Here is an 18,823-nt window from a genome sequence, read left to right as displayed (position 1 = left end):
AATTTCTCAGCACCATTTTCTTGAAATGTTTTATAAATTTGTCCTATTACATTTTCTATTTTGTTAGTTTTGTTGACCTTTATTATATACCTGAAAAGGGGATGAATATGATCTATTCATTTATTTGAAATTCATCTTTCAGATAACTTATTTGTAAGTATCAACAGAATACTTTTCTAGATAATCCATATTTTAATATTATATCCTCAAATGTATTCATCCCTTTTTCGTCATGTATTTGACAGAATAAGTACTTTATTTGCCCAACCTTAAAAATATCATTAGTTTTAAAAAGTTTCACTTATACAGAATACGCTGTTTAGTGCAGATTTGCGGTTCATTGATTTGAGTTTGCAGTTAATCTTACTGGCCCTATTGAAGGTTCTTTTTAAACACTCATTGTTATAAGATGCTTCGCTAGGCCCGTTTATACTAGATGGCCTCCTAACCTCAATTCTTTGTTCTCGCTGTCTAAATCAAAATGTCTCTGAACCACATCTATGACCTTGAGCCCATAAGCTTGAAATTTCCTTCATAAAACTATTCAACAAAAATAACATGAGCTATTAGGTTAGCATTGACTAGCTCTTAAATGGTCAATTTATCTGAAGCCCTAAGCAAGATCCTGTTTAAGGGTCCTATTACCGAGCTTCCTGTACATATGCCATATTTGATTCAAAACAAACCAATCAACAACAAATTTTGGTCACCATTCATTGCCATTGTATGACATCAGAGAACATTGTATGACGTTCAGGGTAAAAACAAAGGGACAATGTTCAGCCAATTCTACTCCAAACTAAGCAATGTCAGATGTCTGGTTGTTAAAATGTATTGCCTAAGGAGTTCTTACTAAGATGTATTTGCACACAACTGACAATGCTCAAGTTGAAGAACAATTAACATCAAGCTGAAACTGAAGAAAATGCAATATGATCACACAGGAAATCAACATGTTTCTGAAAGTTTGTGTACCCTGATATCAAGCCCATCCTGCCGAATTACTGACAAGCAGCATCTTCCATCAGTCATTTTTGGATCAATTCAACTGTGATTACCTTTCCCTCTAGTGCTACTGAGCACGTTGTGCGAGCATCCTCTGGTACATGGTTTCTGGTCCCAGGAGAGCCAGTAAGTAATCACATTAACATAAACAATAATTAGCACGATTCAGAGATTGCATTTTTGCTCTAAAATTACATTTGTACTCAACCGATGGTTAGGTTTGGGTTGGGGTTTTAGAGTAAGGCTCATAAAATATATATTCCTGTTGACTGTATTACATCATTCATGACCAAAAAATACAACTAGCTTCTGGCACCACTCTGTGTACATTTCATCCGGAAACTGAAGCTGACATGTGCCCATACATTCAAAAACACTTCCACCTTCGGCCACAGGGGTAAGTGATGTGAATTTCAGTAAACACAGACAGATTACAGCAGAAGAACTATAGAAGTAGAAATGTGCACGTTACCGTTTTTAACATTCGGTTTAACATTAAGGTAGTCGGGACTAAACAACATTTATTGCAATGAAATTTCCTCAAACACAACTCAAAATAGCAGCAAATAAAGAGCACATGCAGTGAGCTATGAGCCGAAATAGCTCAACACATAGACAGGGTTGGGAGGGTTACTTTTGAAATATTATAATATTATTCCACTAAAGATTACAGAATACATGCTGTAAAATGTCATTTGTAACGTATTTCGTTAGATTACTCAAGGTCAGTAACGTATTCTAAATACTTTGGATTACTTCTTCAGCACTGGTAGATTTTTTTTCACTTGTTTTGACTATAAAAACTCTGCCAGTACAGTAAGACAAAATACACGTTAAAAATACATTCTCTTAAAAACCTAAATATCTTCTGCAGTGTTGTTCTTTTTTTAAGGATTTTTAGATATTTTTACAGGAAAACAATACAAAAATTATTATCAAGAATACGATTTTTGCCTAATATCAAAGGTCTTAATAGAAAAAAGAAATTATGATCCAACGGGAATTGATATGATCGTGCCTGGTAACGTGTGCATGTAAAATGGCTAGAAACAGTGCTTTAGCTTAGCGTAAAGCTGACAATTTACACAAGGTTTATTTCTATTTCTTCTGCTCCAAACTTACTTCAAACTTACTTCTCTGTCTGCTCGTATGAATGTAACACATCATAAGAAAGTTTCACCGCTGTTCAAATGCACTTTGGATTGCATCATTTATATGGATAAATGTTTTCCATCTGAAAAGACTAAATATTAAATGAAACAAATGACAATAAAATGCAAAGTAATCTCTTCAGTAATCAAAATACTTTTTGACTGTAACTGTATTCTAAATACCAATTATTTAAATTGTAACTGTAGTGGAATACAGTTACTTATATTTTGTATTTTAAATACGTATTTCCGTTACTTGTATTTCGTTACTCCCCAACCTTGCACATAGATCTTCAAATGAAAAAATCTCAAATTAAAGTAAAACAAAAAAAATCAAAGTGCCTCTGCCTGTATATGCGCTCTGCCCTAGCAGGTTCACATATCTTATAGTTTATTACGTGCTGAAACTTTTCTCGGTGAATAACCTGTGTAACAATGTTCACAGTTAGGGGAAAGGAGGAAGCGGGAGACAGCGAATCCAACTCAAACGGTATGTTTACTTTAAACTTAAAATCACGCTTTTCAGCTGAATATTCAAAATCACGCTTTTCAGCAGAAACAGTTCAGCACAGTCTCTTCTGTTTGTGTGTGGTAACTCTCTCTGCCTCACTGGCGTCTGGCTCGCTCTTAAAGCCCGTCTCCACTCTCAGTGCAATGCTAAACAGCTGTTAGAGACAACCATTGCCAGGTGATGATCCTTACTCTTCTCATCTACTGATTCACAAGCCGGCGCTCAACCATGCCCCACCACCACATACCCCCATTGCCCGACTTAGGCCAGGGAGCCATCTGGCCTGCCCAGTACCCCCCCCCCCCAATTCCCCATTTCTGGAGAAAAAGTCCACAACAGCCATCTGTGCCCATGGTCTGTGGACCACCTCTAATTTAAAAGGCCGAAGAGCCAGATACCAATGGGTGATCCGCACGCTGGTATCCTTCATGCGATGGAGCCATTGGAGCAGGGCATGGTCAGAACAGAGGGTGAAAGCCCGTCCCAGGAGGTAGTCCCGAAGGGTGAGGACCGCCCACTTGGCCAGATACTCCTTCTCAACAGTGCTGTACCTTGCCTCTCTCGCCGAAAGCTTCCAGCTGATGTACAGCACCAGGCACGCCTCCACCACCTGGAACAACACGGCTCCCAACCCTCTGTCCAACGCGTCGGTCTGTACAACAAAAGGGAGAGAAAAATCAGGAGCATGTAACAATGGACCACCACAAAGTGCAGCTTTCACCCGCATAAAAGCCTGTTGGCACAGCTCCGACCACTGGACCGGGTCTGGGGCTCCCTTTTTAGTGAGATTGGTCAGCGGGCTGGTGATGTCCAAATAATTAGGCACAAACCTCCTATAATAGCCAGCCAGCCCCAGGAAATGCCTCACCTCCTTTTTGGTCTTGGGACTCGGGCAGGCCGCAACCATTGCGGTCTTATCAATTTGGGGGCGCATCTGCCCATGACCCAAGTGGAACCCCAGATACTATACCTCCACCCGTCCGATTGCGCACTTCTTGGGGTTTGCCGTGAGTCCCGCTCATTGCAGCGACCTCAGAACCGCCCCCAGATGCTGCATATGCCGCTGCCAATCATTACTGTATATAATGATGTCATCCAGATAGGCAGCACCGTACGCAGAGTGCAGTCTGAGGACTCGATCCATAAGGCGCTGAAACATAGCCGGGGCCCCAAACAAACCGAACGGAAGGGTCACAAATTGGTGTAAGCCATACGGTGTGGAGAAGGCCATTTTCTCACGGGACATTGGTGTTAAGGGAATCTACCAATAACCCTTTGTTTAATTCAGTGTTGAATAAAAGCGAGCTGCGCCCAACCGATTGAGCAGTTCGTCAATGGTCCAGTCACTGTGGGATTCTTCTATTACCCCCATATCGTGCATGGCCTTTAGTTCTTCTTGAACCACTTTTTTTGTGCTCGGGTAATCGGTAGGGATGACTGCGTATCACTACCCCTGTGGTTGTTTTGATATGGTGTTTTATGAGGTTCGTACGACCAGGAAGGGGCAAGAACACATCCGAGAATTCTCTTTGAATCTCTCGCTCAAAGAGCTCCAGGAAGGCCTCCAGATAGTCTTGGGGGCCCATCTTGACTAGCGGAACCTGGGGCGGGGCGGTCATGGGGTCCATGGTCATGGTGGCAGCACCCTCCTGGTGCAGCAAGCTCCGGAACATCTGCCAGTCCTCCGCATGGGCCTGGCGAGGTTCTTGACAACATCCTCCAGAGGTGAGGGATCCATAGCGGTGTTCTTCCTCTCTTAAATCCCGGGTTTTGGCATCAGTGTAACAAAGTTCACAGTTAGGAGACAGGAGGAAGTGGGAGACAGTGAATCCAACTCAAATGGTATGTTTATTTTACACTCAAAATCATGCTTTTCAGCGGAACACTCAAAATCACACTTTTCAGCGGAAACAGTTCAGCACAGTCTCTTATGTTTGTGTGTGGTAACTCTCTCTGCCTCACTGGCGTCCGGCTTGCTCTTAAAGCCCGTCTCCACTCTCACTGCAATGCTAAACAGCTGTTAGAGACAATCTTTGCGAGGTGATGATCCTTACCGTTCTCATCTCCTGATCTCGCTCTTCATTCACAAGCCGGCACTCAACCATGCCCCCATCACTACAACCTGGAATCATGTTTAATGGTGTAACAGTCACATGAAGTCCCTTTTTGCAACCTAAACTACTTCAGAACACAGCACAATGAATGAAACACAGCACGGGTCTTTCAAGATGTGTTTATAAAAATGAAAGTTCTTTGTAACTCTTGGTGTCTAAAAAAGTGGCGATCCTGCGTGAGACACTAAAAGAAAAAACTGTGAGATTCAGTGCAACAGTCAAAGACGTTTGTCCAGTACATGTTAACACAGTATATACAAAAACAGTGCTGATTCACACAAAAGCACTGTGAACAGCCCCTAACTCGCCCTATTGAAAAACTGCCCGGCTAAAAAACCGAAGTCGTCGAGTTGGGGTCGGGTTGAAGACCTCTATAGGCTATCCAAATAGGAATTTTGGTATTCAAACTGTGGCACATTTAACTGTTAACCGAATGTCAACTATCCGTGCGCATCCCTTTTTTTAAATAATGTTGCTAAATTCATAGTGTGATCAGTTGGGAAATTTAGACAAACTTAAACAACAATATAATAAAATACCGCAGGTAAAATACTAATCGCAAAAAAAAAAAAAAAAAAGAAAAAAGATAAAAAACAAAAAAAAAACACAATGTTCTACAATTATCACGCTCATTATCATGAGCGGTCATTACAGTCAGTCCTTTAAAACAAACGTTTTAAGTTTAACTGAAAACTGAAAACACAGGAGGTTATTCTATGAAAATTATTTTGCCAGGTAGGCAACTAATTTGAGCAAGATGACTTTGGATACTGGGAACAAAATTTCAACAGTCTGAAGCAGTCATAGAAATACAGGCTTAAATAAAATGTCACACACTTAAAAACACCACAATCACTTTAAATGAGCCATCCAGGTTTTCCATTTGGGACTGATCATAAACCCAGCTCCTGCTGCTGCCTCACTCTGTCATGCTTCACAGACACCAGACAGAAATTAGCTGTAAAGAGCAACAGTGCTGTCTGCAGCCAGACATATAATGGGGAGAAATTTAGAGAGACAGAGATAAAGACCTGTGAGGAAAGAAATAAAAAATGCAGAAGTTTAATGGTGAATGAGAAAAGGGGAATACGGTGGTTGTGTATTTTTGCTTGCCTGCACTAATTCCTTTGAATTACCAACATGCAAATACCCAACTTGGTAAATAAAGCATGTTTGACAATCTGGAGTTATGAACCTACATTAGACATAATTACCAGAACTCACTTTATCTAAACTACTTATTTCTTGGAGAAGTGGTAATACATCATATTTCTGTTTTAAATTTACAATTACAATTACAATGAAACACATAATTTAATCTCCTCAATCTTTGTTTGAATGAGTGTAAGGTCATCATTGGTATAATGAATTGCTGTATAAATGCATCTAGACCAGTGAAGCTCAGACTAGGAGCAAAAACAGGTACTTTAACTCAATCAGTAATCCAGTTTAACTGTTTGAATATTTTGGGATTATATTTTCTGTCCTTTCCATTTAGATATCTTGTGGGATCTATGAAAAGAAACATTGTGGATTAAAGTGGAGTAAGAAATTTAATCCTGTCTGAAAATTCTATGTGAACAAAGTGCCTTTATAGCCAAGTGCTTAGTGCTAACAAAGTCAACTTTGAACCAGACAGAATTTGCTAAAACATCTTAACATTACCTTTGTTAAAAAAAAAAAAAAGAAAAAAAAAAAAAAGGTCTCCACTTGATCCCTGTAATTGCTCATATTTAATCATTATAAATTGTTCAATAGCACAGGAATCCACAACTGGCAATGCTGCCTTTGACAAAACACAACTCTTTCAATTAGTAGCTAAATATTTACCATGATTAATAAGTATGTTAAGAAACTTCTCTGAATGTAATATGTAACAAGTGTCAAATATTTTTCAATCAGGTTTATAAGGTAAAGAACACTCAATTATTGTCTTAACTTACTGCACTAGCTATTGTGCCAGATGGCTTTAATCCTCTACTGGGTGGCACACGGTTTTTCTTGATTATGTGTGTTAAGTTTAATGGTCTTGCACAGCACCAAGTGTGAGAAAATTACAGTGGAACAGTCCGTGAAAATGAGCACAGCTGTGTCCACTAGACAAAGAGTTTAATGTTGAAACAACAGATAATTAAAGAACCTTATTTACCTTATAGCTGTGTACTGCACTAAAATATATCTGTATTGTAATGCAAACAACTTTTAAGAGATCCTGCACAAAAACATACAGTACATCTGTCCGTCTGGGGACACTGCGTAACCTTGCCTTTGTGCAGTCTTAATGAGGCATTTGGTTCAAAGCAAACCAGCTGTCTAAGGGATTTAAACCTCATAAAAATAAAATAAATAAATAAAAAAACAAACAAAAAACAAAAACAAACAAAAAATAAATAAACAGTATGGTATACTAATAGTAATCTGACCTTGAGGTTTTATTGAACCGTTTATCAAATGTGTGGTCTTATTTCATGGTTTGAGTTATTTCATTTCACAGAAATGGTATATATCACGGCAGGGGCGCTATAAGGATTTTTGGGCCCCCTGACAACTTTGCACTCTGGGCCCCCTATCATATCGCAACCCATACATTTTTTTTTTCATTAAAAGTTAGCATTAATATAAACATTAACTTAATCATGATTGTACTGTGACAAGGAGGAGGGCAGGGCTGGGCCCTAACTATGCACGCCCAGCCCCCAATCAGGCTAATCATCCGAGGAGAGGGATAGGTGCAATGAGATGCAGCAGTTCGGGAGAGAGAGAGCTACAGGCAGCTGCCCTGTATGCGTTTGTGTTTATGTTTTGTCTTTATGTTTTAATGTCTCATTAAAAAATGTTTTACTCATAAAAAAGCTCCCACAGGAGCAGCCGCGGCCATCCGCCGGGGGACGGAGGAGTTGCTACCGGCCGCCTGGACGTGGAGGAACGGCTGCCGTCCGCCAGGGGTTGGAGAACTGGCTCCAGTCCGCCCGGGGAGGAGCGGCTGTTGTCCACCAGAGGGTGGAGGAGCGATCGAGGACCAGGTGACAACATGTCTGGGAACCGGCTAGTATGTTTTTTTTCTCTCTCTCTCTCACTGTCGCTCTGCATTGGCCTTACCCTCTCCTCTTTTTGTTGCTTTGTTTTTCCCACCCCTTGTCTCCCTCCCAGGTCGCGGAAGGTGGGGTAGGCCTGCCGGCAGGCGGGGCCAGAAGGGCAGCGTTCAACAAACTTGAGTTTTAAAAGTTAATTAAAATAACAATGCATTCAATAAAAATAACTACTGTATATAAAAATGTTATGTAATTTTAGTGAGTTTAAAAATATTGGATTTTTATGTTTTAAATGGTGAGTCAACCCTAGAACACATATGTGAGTCAAAATGACTCAGCGTCCAGTTTTTAAGGCATCATTTCTACATGAAGCGGTCTTTTGATCTGCCACAATGGGTATTCCCCAATTAAGGTGTATTCTATCATGTGAACTTACTTTTTGTAAAATTTAGGTGAATATTTTTTTAAATGATAAAATAATTTCCATGACAACCCCCAGAATGCATATGTGGGTCCTATCTAACCCATATGTATTTACTATGGTATTCAATGCATTTAAAACTGGTATTAGTTTTGTAGTCCAGTGATTGTTGATTATAGAGTACTATAAAATATAGTTTCATATGGCATATATAGGAATTTCCATCACAGGAACTTTGCTCTGCTGGTTCGAGTCTTACCTCATAGGTAGGTCTTTCAGCATGTCTTGGAGGGGAGTGGTGTCAAAGTCTCACCAACTAGCTACTGGGGTACTTCAGGGTTCAGAGCTTGGTGCCCCCCCTCTTCTCCATTTACATGTCATCACTGGGATCTGTCATTCAGGCACATGACTTTTTCTATCATTGCTATGCCGATGACACACAACTCTAACTCTCATTCCAGCCTGACGATTCCATGGTAGTTGCTCAGATCTCAGACATTTCAGACTGGATGAAAAAACACAACCTCCAACTCAACCCTGCAAAAACAGAACTTCTCGTGGTTCCAGCGAGCCCAGCGGTTCACCACAATTTCACCATTCAACAGACTTGCCAATGATTACACGATCGCACGAGGACAGACAGAAATCTTGGTGTTGTGTTTGATGGTCAGTTGAACTTCTCGAACTAAATTGCAAGGACTGCCCGATCTGAATTGTACAACATTAGGAAGATCAGACCCTTCCTCTCTGAGCACGCAACACAACTCCTTGTCGAGGCTCTTGTTTTAGCATGACTGGACTACTGCAATGCTCTTCTGGCAAGTCTTCCTGTATGTACAATCAAACCTCTGCAATTGATCCAGAACACGGCAGCACGATTTGTCTTCAACGAGCCTAAGAGAGTGCATGTCACGCCTCTTTTCATTTAACTGCACTGGCTGCCAATGGTTGCTCGGTCAAGTTCAAGGCTTTGATGCTTGCTACAACCACTCCACACCCCCCTATCTTCTTTCACTACTTCAGGTCTATGTGCCCTCCAGAAGCTTACCTTCTGTGGGTGAACGATGCCTCATGGTGCCATCTCATAGAAAAACACTATCACTTTCCCGGACATTCACTTCGACTGTGCCCTGCTGGTGGAACGACCTGCCGAACTCCACCTGAGTAGCTGTTTCTCTAGCCGGTTTCAAAAAACACCTAAACACGCAGCTCTTTCGTGAGCACTTGACCCTACCCTAATAATGCACTGCTGCAAAAAAAACAAAACCTTTCCATTATTCCTCTGTCTCTCACCTTCCTCGCTATATGCACTTCTCAAAGCAATTTTTGAAACATGTAATACAACACGTTGCTACCTACTGTCTCACTTAGAATGAATCCTCATTTGTAAGTCGCTTTGGATAAAAGCGTCTGCTAAATGAATAAATGTACAGTAAATGTAAATATAGAGCACATAAGGTTGTGATTTTACAAGTTTATAAAAAAAAAAACTTTTTGAAAAAAAAAAACATTTTATCCTAGTCCATTGTACTTAGTTGCATATTTTTGTGTGGGTAGAGTTGTAAAGACATTTAATATTTATCTTATACATGCTTTTTTAGACTGCAGAATTGAATAAAACATACATAAACTATTTCAAAATGTAAATTACCTATAAATTATCATTAGAGTTAATTCACCTTGAAAAAAATAAGTTGTTTTATAAAGAATAAGCATCTAGATTTCACCTGGGTCTTTTTTGACCCACATATGTATTAAAGAGGGGTGAAGCACCTCATGCTGCACAGATGGGAAGCGCATTTTGCGCATTTAAAAAGCGCTTTTGGGATAAACCACTGAATGTCTTAAGGGGGATTCCACACAGAGATTATCGTTTATTATTAAGTAAGACTAAGAGCTGTCTTCATTTCTGCTAACCACTACAAAGTGGCCATTTATAACAAAATCACGCAGGAAAAGTCTTGGGGTTCTGATTTTGTCCCTGTCTGTCCAGGGTCCTTAGAATCATCCTAACCTGTGTGACAGTACAGCAGAGCAACAGTAAGGACAGTTCCTTTTTACCACCGTCTAACAGCTATTTGCTTTTAGGGTAAAAAATGTTCCTACCAGGTGTGCTTCAAGCTCTTTGCTCTTTGTGGCACAGTGGCAGAGCTTTTATTTACAGAGCAATGACTAATGGCCACAGCACAGCCTTTCATTTTATTAGCACAAGGAGGTCTGTCAGAAACATTTTACTCACATCAGCTCTCTCAATGCCATGTCCACATGGACATAAAAAGTGTCAGAGAGAGATAGAGAATAACGTCTTACACAAGAAATCCCATACTGGTCAGAAAGGTCGATCATCGCACCAACCACTTTCATGGAAGAGTTTCTGAACTGTATTTTGAAGGGATTGTGATAAAACTTAATTCACTAAAAGGATTATGATTTAGTCCATGCTAAAAGGGAATGGTTATATGGCAGGGTTCAGCAAGATTATAGGATCTGTCCATGTCCATCAGGGTAGCTCAGATTGTCCAGAAGCAGACAGGAAATTAGGAAAATTTTAATCACTGAGGCAACAGAAAAATGACCTTTCCAATTTCCCGTGACACCCTCTCCACTTCCTGCTCACTCTGCGTGTGTCTAACAGTAAGCAGGGCTGAAAAGAGAGAAAAAAATGAGTGAAGTCTTCAGGTGCTAAATGCATCTAATCGGCTGGAAACAGATTTTAACCCCTAACAGAGTGCTATTGTGTTCTGAGCATGCTGTGTGGAGCTCAGTGGAAACTGATACTCTGAAGTCCAGCTCTGTGGAAGCCACAAAGATAAGATAAACAGAATAATCGGTTCACCACACTCCCTCAGATCAGCTAAGCAATATGGGGCCATATAGCACATCAGTTTCATACATCACGGACAATAAAAGGCACGGAAGAACTGAGACAAATGAAGATTAGTTTACTGTTTTCCCAACACCGAATCAGTTGAAGTTTCCTTTTCAAAACAAAGGAAATTAAATAATTTTTTACATTTTCATAATGTTAGGGACAATTCACACAAAAATGAAAAATCTGTGATCATTCAATCAGCCTTTCGTAGTTCCAAACCCATATGACATTATGTATTTTAGTGGCACACAAAATGCCACAGAGGTATGGAACAACATAAAGGTGAGTAAATGACAACAACATTTTCAGTTTTTGGGTGATCTAACCCTTTAACTGGCATCATAAAACTAGAGTTAATCATAATATAGATGTTTACAATATACTGTAGATTCCAGTGAATCTGGCTTCAACATCTTAGTTCCTGCCAAAACATCAGAACTGACTAAGTCTATTTAGAGTCACAGTTGAGAGCCATTGCTGCAGAGCTGCTTCCAATAACATTGAGACTCCAGTGGATAATCACTAAAAGATTTCATGGCACAGAGCTTTAGAGCAGATATGATATTAACAATTATGATTATGCATCTCTGGAGAGGTTTCATTATGGTCATTAAGTCTCTCCTCAATTCTGTATGCTTTATAGACTCATATTCTAAAATAGTACACATCTACAACGATTAAAGTGAAGGGGCCCAAAGCAGCTCGTGAATATAGCTGATTCAATAGCTAAATCACTGAACACAACTCTCTTGTTGGCTAAGTGGATTAAAGAGTATTCATTTTTTGCTTAGCTCTAAGTAAATATCATTTTATCAATATTTCAGATCTCCTCTTGCTGAAACTGAACCTGTCAGCATCAGAAGGAATCTTCCTTTCACACATCAATTTCATTACCACTGTTACAATATAGAAACAGAACAGAACAAAATAGAGTAGAACAGAACCAAACAACAAATCTAGAAAAGAACAGAACTAGTACAGAACAGATTTGAAAAGAACAGAACAGAAAAGAATGAAATAGAGTAGAACAGAACAGAATTGAACTAAACTGAGAAGAACAGTGTAGGAAAAAACAGATTAGAACAGAACAAATCTAAACAGAAAATAACACTTCAGAATAGAATAGAATAGAAAAATGACAGGGGTAGACAGCTAATTAAAGGGATAGTTCTCCTAAAAATGAGAATTCTCTCATCATTTACTCGCCCTCATGCCATCCCAGATGTGTATGACTTTCTTTCATCTGCTGAACTCAAATAAATATTTTTAAAGAATTTCTCAGCTCTTTTTGTCCATACAATGCAAGTGAATGGGTGCCAAAAATTTGAAGCTCCAAAAATCACATAAGTCAGCATAAAAGTTATCCATAAGACTCCAGTGGTTAAATCAATATCTTCAGAAGCGATATGATAGGTGTGGGTGAGAAACAGATCAATATTTAAGTCCTTTTTTTTTTTTTTTTTTTTTTACTGTAAATTATTCTCCCTGCTCAGTAAATATCCACTTTAACTTTCACTTTCTTCTACTTGTGTTTTTGGTGATTCACATTCTTCATGCATATCGCCACCTACTGGGCAGGTAGAAAAATATCTAGCAAAAAAGGACTTAAATATTGATCTGTTTTTCACCTACACCAATCATATCAATTCTGAAAATATGGATTAAAACACTGGAGTTGTATGGATTACTTTTATGATGTCTTTATGTGCTTTTTGGAGCATCAACATTTTGGCACCCATTCACTTGCATTGTATGGACCTATTCTAAAAATCTTAATTTGTGTTCTGCAGAAGAAAGAAAGTCATACACATCTGGGATGGCATTAGGGTAAGTAAATGATGAGAGAATTTTCATTTTTGGGTGAACTATCCCTTAAACACAAGACTATCAGTTGAGGTGTGAGCAGTTGTGGGAATTCTTATTTATTAGCAGTGATGTTAAATATTGTAGCTCTGCTGCTCCTTGGGCTGCATTCCACTTCACTTTAATCATCCATTTGCTAACTTCCCTAAGCCATTTTGGAAGTCCATTCCACTTCGTTAGTGAGCGAGGGAAGTTTCTGCTGACAGACCCTCAACCTCTTGATTTTGACCGAGGGAGTGAGCCTACTCAGATGTACGCTTCAGGCAGCTCCATAACCCACAAAGCAAATCGATTGTGACATCACAGCAGATTGCGCTTCATCAACCCCCACCCCACACAACTCTAGTGAATGATATATTCTTGTAGCTCCTTTAAACTGACACAGTCATAGCCTATGCATTAATTGCAGTGTTACCTTTTATCTTGATTAATCCTTTCTAACAATTAATTCGAATAACAAGTTAATTTATACATGACACGATTAATAGACTATATAAGCCTCTGAAATTACAACTAAACTTTACCTGAACCTGTGATTGCATCAATCTCTGCAGATGTTTTCTCAGGTGCAAAAATCGCCAAATAATTCAACAAAATCACATCAGTCCTATTAAAACAAGCTCCAAGTTATCAAGGGCTTAGGTCGTTCCATTTCAACCCATCGCACGGGTTCCGCCAGTAGTGGGCACTTGAGCAACGTAGGCAATGATGTACATCCGAGTCCATGAGACGGAGGGAAGTTAATGAGGGGAGGGCATACAAATTTGAAGTGGAATGCAGCTTTGATGTCTGCTGGAGATCAGTGCATACAAAAACACTGTAAATAAACTCACTGACACCAAAAAGCAACTATGGGCAGGCTGAATGTGTGCCAGTGAATGTTAAAGCAGACGTTACTGGAATGTATAATTGACAGTGAGGTGACATCAGTTGGTAGGTAAGCATAGATTGGGGAATGCGAGTGTGTATGAGGTTGGCACATGGGGCGTGGTGGGGCAGATTGTCTTGAACAGGAACACATGAGAGAGGAATGGCTAAGCAGTCAGTAATTATTTCTGAATCAATATTATGACCGCAGGGGAAAGAAGTGCATGGTCAAATCCCAGCCTGTCAGATTTCAGTCACGCTCAGTCCTTTTGTGCATCTGTAAACCGTGCTCACTCTCTCTTTTCTTTCTCTCTAGTGTGATTGATTATAGGGATATTCATTGTGTGCAGGGATTGTTTGGAGATGCTGGAGAGGAAACAGGTATTGATCAGACATCTTAATGTGTGCACCTTTGTGTCGTGATCATTGGAAGGCCCACTTTAAATACACACTAGGCTTAGCTTTATTGCACCCAATCTGGGCTTATTTATTTATTTATTTATTTTTTATCAATAATACATCTACTAAATCCCACCCATACTTATAGAGAAGATACATTAACACTGAATCTCCATTAGAGAAGATATTGGGACAAACCTGCATGGGGTCAGTAGAAAACTGGAGAAAAATCTTTGGGGGATCGTCCAATCTCAAACAGTTTAATTATGTCTGATAACTAATTTCTCCAGGTCTGGCTCTTTTTCCTGACTTCTCACCACAGAGTTCATCCTAAACCCCAAGGCCTACTGATTAGACCTGATGTGATGATAACAGACAGATTTTTAAATCTGATCTGCCAGATGACCACATCTGTCCATTTAGCTACTGTGTGCACAAATCTGTAGCCTACCCAACCAATGTGTTCATACAGTCAACCTGCACATATAAACTTACACATTGTAAAAATCTCAAATATTGAGTCAGGACCTCGGTTTAACGTCTCTTCCAAAAGATGGTGCTTTTTTACAGTATAGTGTCCCCGTCACTATACTGGGACATCAGGACCCACACAGACCGCAGGGTGAGCACCCCCTGCTGGCCTCCCTAATACCACTTCCAATTAAGTTAACAACATTAGTTAACATGATCTAACAATGAACAATACTTTTACAGCATCTCTTGGTTAATGTTTCTTTCAACATATATGAATACATTTTTAAAATCAAAGGTTGTATTTGTTAACATTAGTTAATGCAGTATGAACTAACATAAACTAACAATGAACAAATGTATTTTTTATTAACTAACATTAACTAAGATTAATAAATGCTGTAAAAAATATATTGTTCATTGTCGGTTCATGATACCTAATACATTAAATAATGTTAACGAATGGAACCTCACTGTAAAGTGTTACCTTTATTTCTTTTCACTTAGAGGACAGAAAAGGTCCCCTAGATGAAGAATCCCCCACACACGTTCTCACACAAGGACAGTTTCATTGCGTTGCCCTTTTATTAGAAGGTTAATATCTTCTGCAAATTTGTTTTTGTTTAAATGCAATGATTCTCCAGACAGGAGGAAAGATTTGTTTGGTTTGAATGATTTTTGGTGATAAAGATTCATTGGACCTCAAGGCTCAAAACGGACTTCCTTCTTGAAAATCTTCCTTCCCCTCGTAAAAGGGACTGAACACAAACTTAAACACCCTGATGCAGACTTGTCAATTGACAAATATGGCATAAAAAGGTTCTCCAAGGTTGTTTCTGTGGCAACCGCAAAGCTGAGGAGCTGAAAGCTCTTTGCTGCACTGTGTGACAGGGACCGCTTAACCTCCTGACCTTGACTAACAACACACAATGAATTCAGACAGAAATATGGCATACTGTATGCAAATAAACAGTCACTGTACATACCCTCTTAAACACTTGGGGCCATTTCTGGAATTGGCAATTTATAAAATGTAACTAGTAATCGGGAAAACATAAACACTGCTTTTAAACATGTCAGAGACTTTTAAACTTGGCAGAACACTTTAAAAAAGCAACACATTTAATTATGGGATTTGTTTTGTTGTTTGCTTGTTTGTTTCTTGAGCAATGACAAAAAGAATGATTCAATTCTAACTCTCTCCAGGAGGTTACATTAAGACAAGGCAAGGGGATAAGAATGTAAAAACTGTATTAGCCTTATTATTGACCTCTAGCATTGATAAAATACAGGTTTAACTATTCCTGGACTTTGTAATTTCCCTTGTTCTCTTTTGTGCTCTTTGTGAAAACAGGGTCCTACTGTGGCCATGGCTTAGCCCAGGGTTTTCCAAACGGGGGTTTGTGAATCCTTGGGGGTTCATAACAGAACTGCACGGGGTTCGTGAGATTAAGAAAACTTACAAAAGTATTTCCATCATTTACCTAATTTTATAAAACAATGACAGATAACTTCAAATGTTGTCCGTCATTTGACAAATAAAAAACAAGAAAGAACACAACTTAAACCATCCAATTCTAATATCAATTAAAAATGTCAGATGTACATACAAAAATGGAATGGCATACTACAGGTCATACCAGGTAAAAGTACAAAGTAAATGAAATAAAACAACAACAAAAGAACAGCTCACACAAATCATCTCTACCCATTTCTTCAACATTCACACCCTTCACTCTCCTCTGCCTCTTTCACATCGCTGCCTCCTTCACTTTCATCACCTCTCTCCTCCTTTCTCTCTCACCTTCCACCACTAAGCGATCGAGAGCCAAACTCAGCAGCCCCACCTGAGCCCAAGGTCACAATCTTGCCGGGAAATAAGCTCCAGTCCTCTCCCTCTCCTGCTCATGCTGTTTCCACAGCACTATCTTCCCTAAAAGAACATTAATAAATTTAAGAAGGGAACATTCGAGCAAGGTTACTGTAATCCACTGATACAAATCTCACAATGGCAATATGTATGGTTAAATCATTGACAGAGCAAATCAGAAAAATCATAAGTGAGCAGAAAAATGAATAACAAGCTTAATGGCATGTGTCATGCCTTTCTTTGAGATATTCACATATTAACTGAGTGCTATTTAACCCTAAAGCTTCACCCGTTTACAGTATGGTTCACCCAAACATTCTGCTATAAGACAAAATCTTACATTCTTATAGCAGAGTGAAACAATAACTGAAAGATTGTCTTTCCTATTTTAAAGAAAATAGTTTTAATGGCCCACCATAACTACACATGAACACCCCGACAGCTATTTTCTATGTAGGTAACAGGCATACAAGTACAGCTCCTGTATACTTTAATGTAAAAGATATAAATCTCCAAAATTCTTTGTCAAGATTACGTTTCAATATCTACCGGTCTAGCTAATTTGCATGCTCATTCTAGAGTAAAACACAGCAAAGCTAAACAGGCAATGCCGCAATCAAAAAAGCGATTGCTTATTTTAAGTGAAAAGAGGGGAATTCCATTGCTATGGCCGCCATATTAAGAGTAACATTTTTCGGGGCCTGGGTAGCTCAGCGAGTATATATATAAAAATAAAATGAAAAAAGATTTCAATTTTTCAGATTCGTTTTTCAGTGAGTGGCCTGTCTCCACCTAATATTGTCTCTACTACACATTTATCTATGCACACATACTCAGTTTGAAACCTGTGCCTGTTTAGTGACCAAACTAATGAAAGAAGGACATAGTAAGTTGGACCGAACAGCAGCAAGGCCTTCTGGCAGATGAAAGGCTTATTTAATCCCAGCAGGCCTGCTTACTTCCTCCATGATTAAAAGCTGCTTCCCTCTGTTTAACCAAGAACCTGTTCCGAGCCTTGTCAAGGAGATTTACTGACATGTCATAACTGCCCAGTAATACAATAAGACATTTATAAGACAATATAATATGTTCCTCGTGGGAATCTTCTGGACGCATAATAACCTTTGTGCCTCTCAGTAAGCAATAATGAGCATCATGGTGTGTGTTACTGGTCAATATCAATATATCATGACATGGTTAAAAATGCCTCAAAAGGTAGGTAGGGAAGTTCAACATGCTGGAGACGATCCAGAAATATCTGGTAGGAGATGGCACTTGACGCCGCTTGAGTCAACATAATGTAGCCGATCCTAAAGTACTGGAACTCTAGAACATCCAGTGTGATCATGTTGGCTATATATGTATAATTTAAAGGTGCTGTTAGTGATTTTTTTCATGGAAAAGTATGCAGAAAATGTTCCTACTCCCTTAAAGATATTAATGAAATAAGTGTCCTGAGATATCTCACTGGTCTCTGTGACAACTTTGTAAACAGCAAACAAAAATGTGTCCACGGACACTGATGCTTTTCACCTGTCAATCATTTTGCTCATTGGTATTTGAAGCCGATAACTGAGGCTGTGATTCATAATGTTTGTCAGTTGAGGGTGCTATTGTGCCACTGTTGAATTTGACAGCCACAGGAACAAACAATGCTGCTCTTTTGCTTGGATTTGTTGTCAAAATAATCTTTGGAGCAGGGGCGGACGGCCCATTCGGCCCCCGTTACTGCGAAACAACTTTTGGGCCAGTTTCTTTGTAAAATCTAGGGCCGATTTCTCGTCCCAGTCCTCCCCTGCTTTGGAGGGCAGGGTTTTGGAATGAGGGGGCGTGGCTAATTCAACAGCTCAGTCAGGTAAAAGCTTCAGAATGCTAAAATCGCTTACAGCACCTTTAACTTTGCAACACAAGAATTTTCACTTCCTCAGTCAGCCATTTTGACTCAATCTGACTGATCCATAGAGAAGCATTCATCCGTTCAAAAGCTCCAGGCAACACTATTAAAAACATCATGTGAACAACGTGATCGCTGCATCTAAGGAAAATGGTAAATACTGTTAAAGACCTGCAGTAAACAGCACTGAAGGCCATTCGCACATTCTCATCAAGTGAAATACCTTGCAGAAACTGATTGCAGCCAGTCTGAAATTGTAGGGAACTACTGAAAGGTTTAGAGGTATGATAATCTCTGTCTGATTGTACCATCTGATTTCAACATAGCTTGGAAATGATTGTTTTTGTGAAATG

This window comes from Myxocyprinus asiaticus, chromosome 25, assembly GCF_019703515.2.
Source record: "Myxocyprinus asiaticus isolate MX2 ecotype Aquarium Trade chromosome 25, UBuf_Myxa_2, whole genome shotgun sequence".
In the NCBI taxonomy this organism is placed as follows: Eukaryota; Metazoa; Chordata; class Actinopteri; order Cypriniformes; family Catostomidae; genus Myxocyprinus; species Myxocyprinus asiaticus.
Note: the sequence above shows the minus strand (reverse complement) of the source record.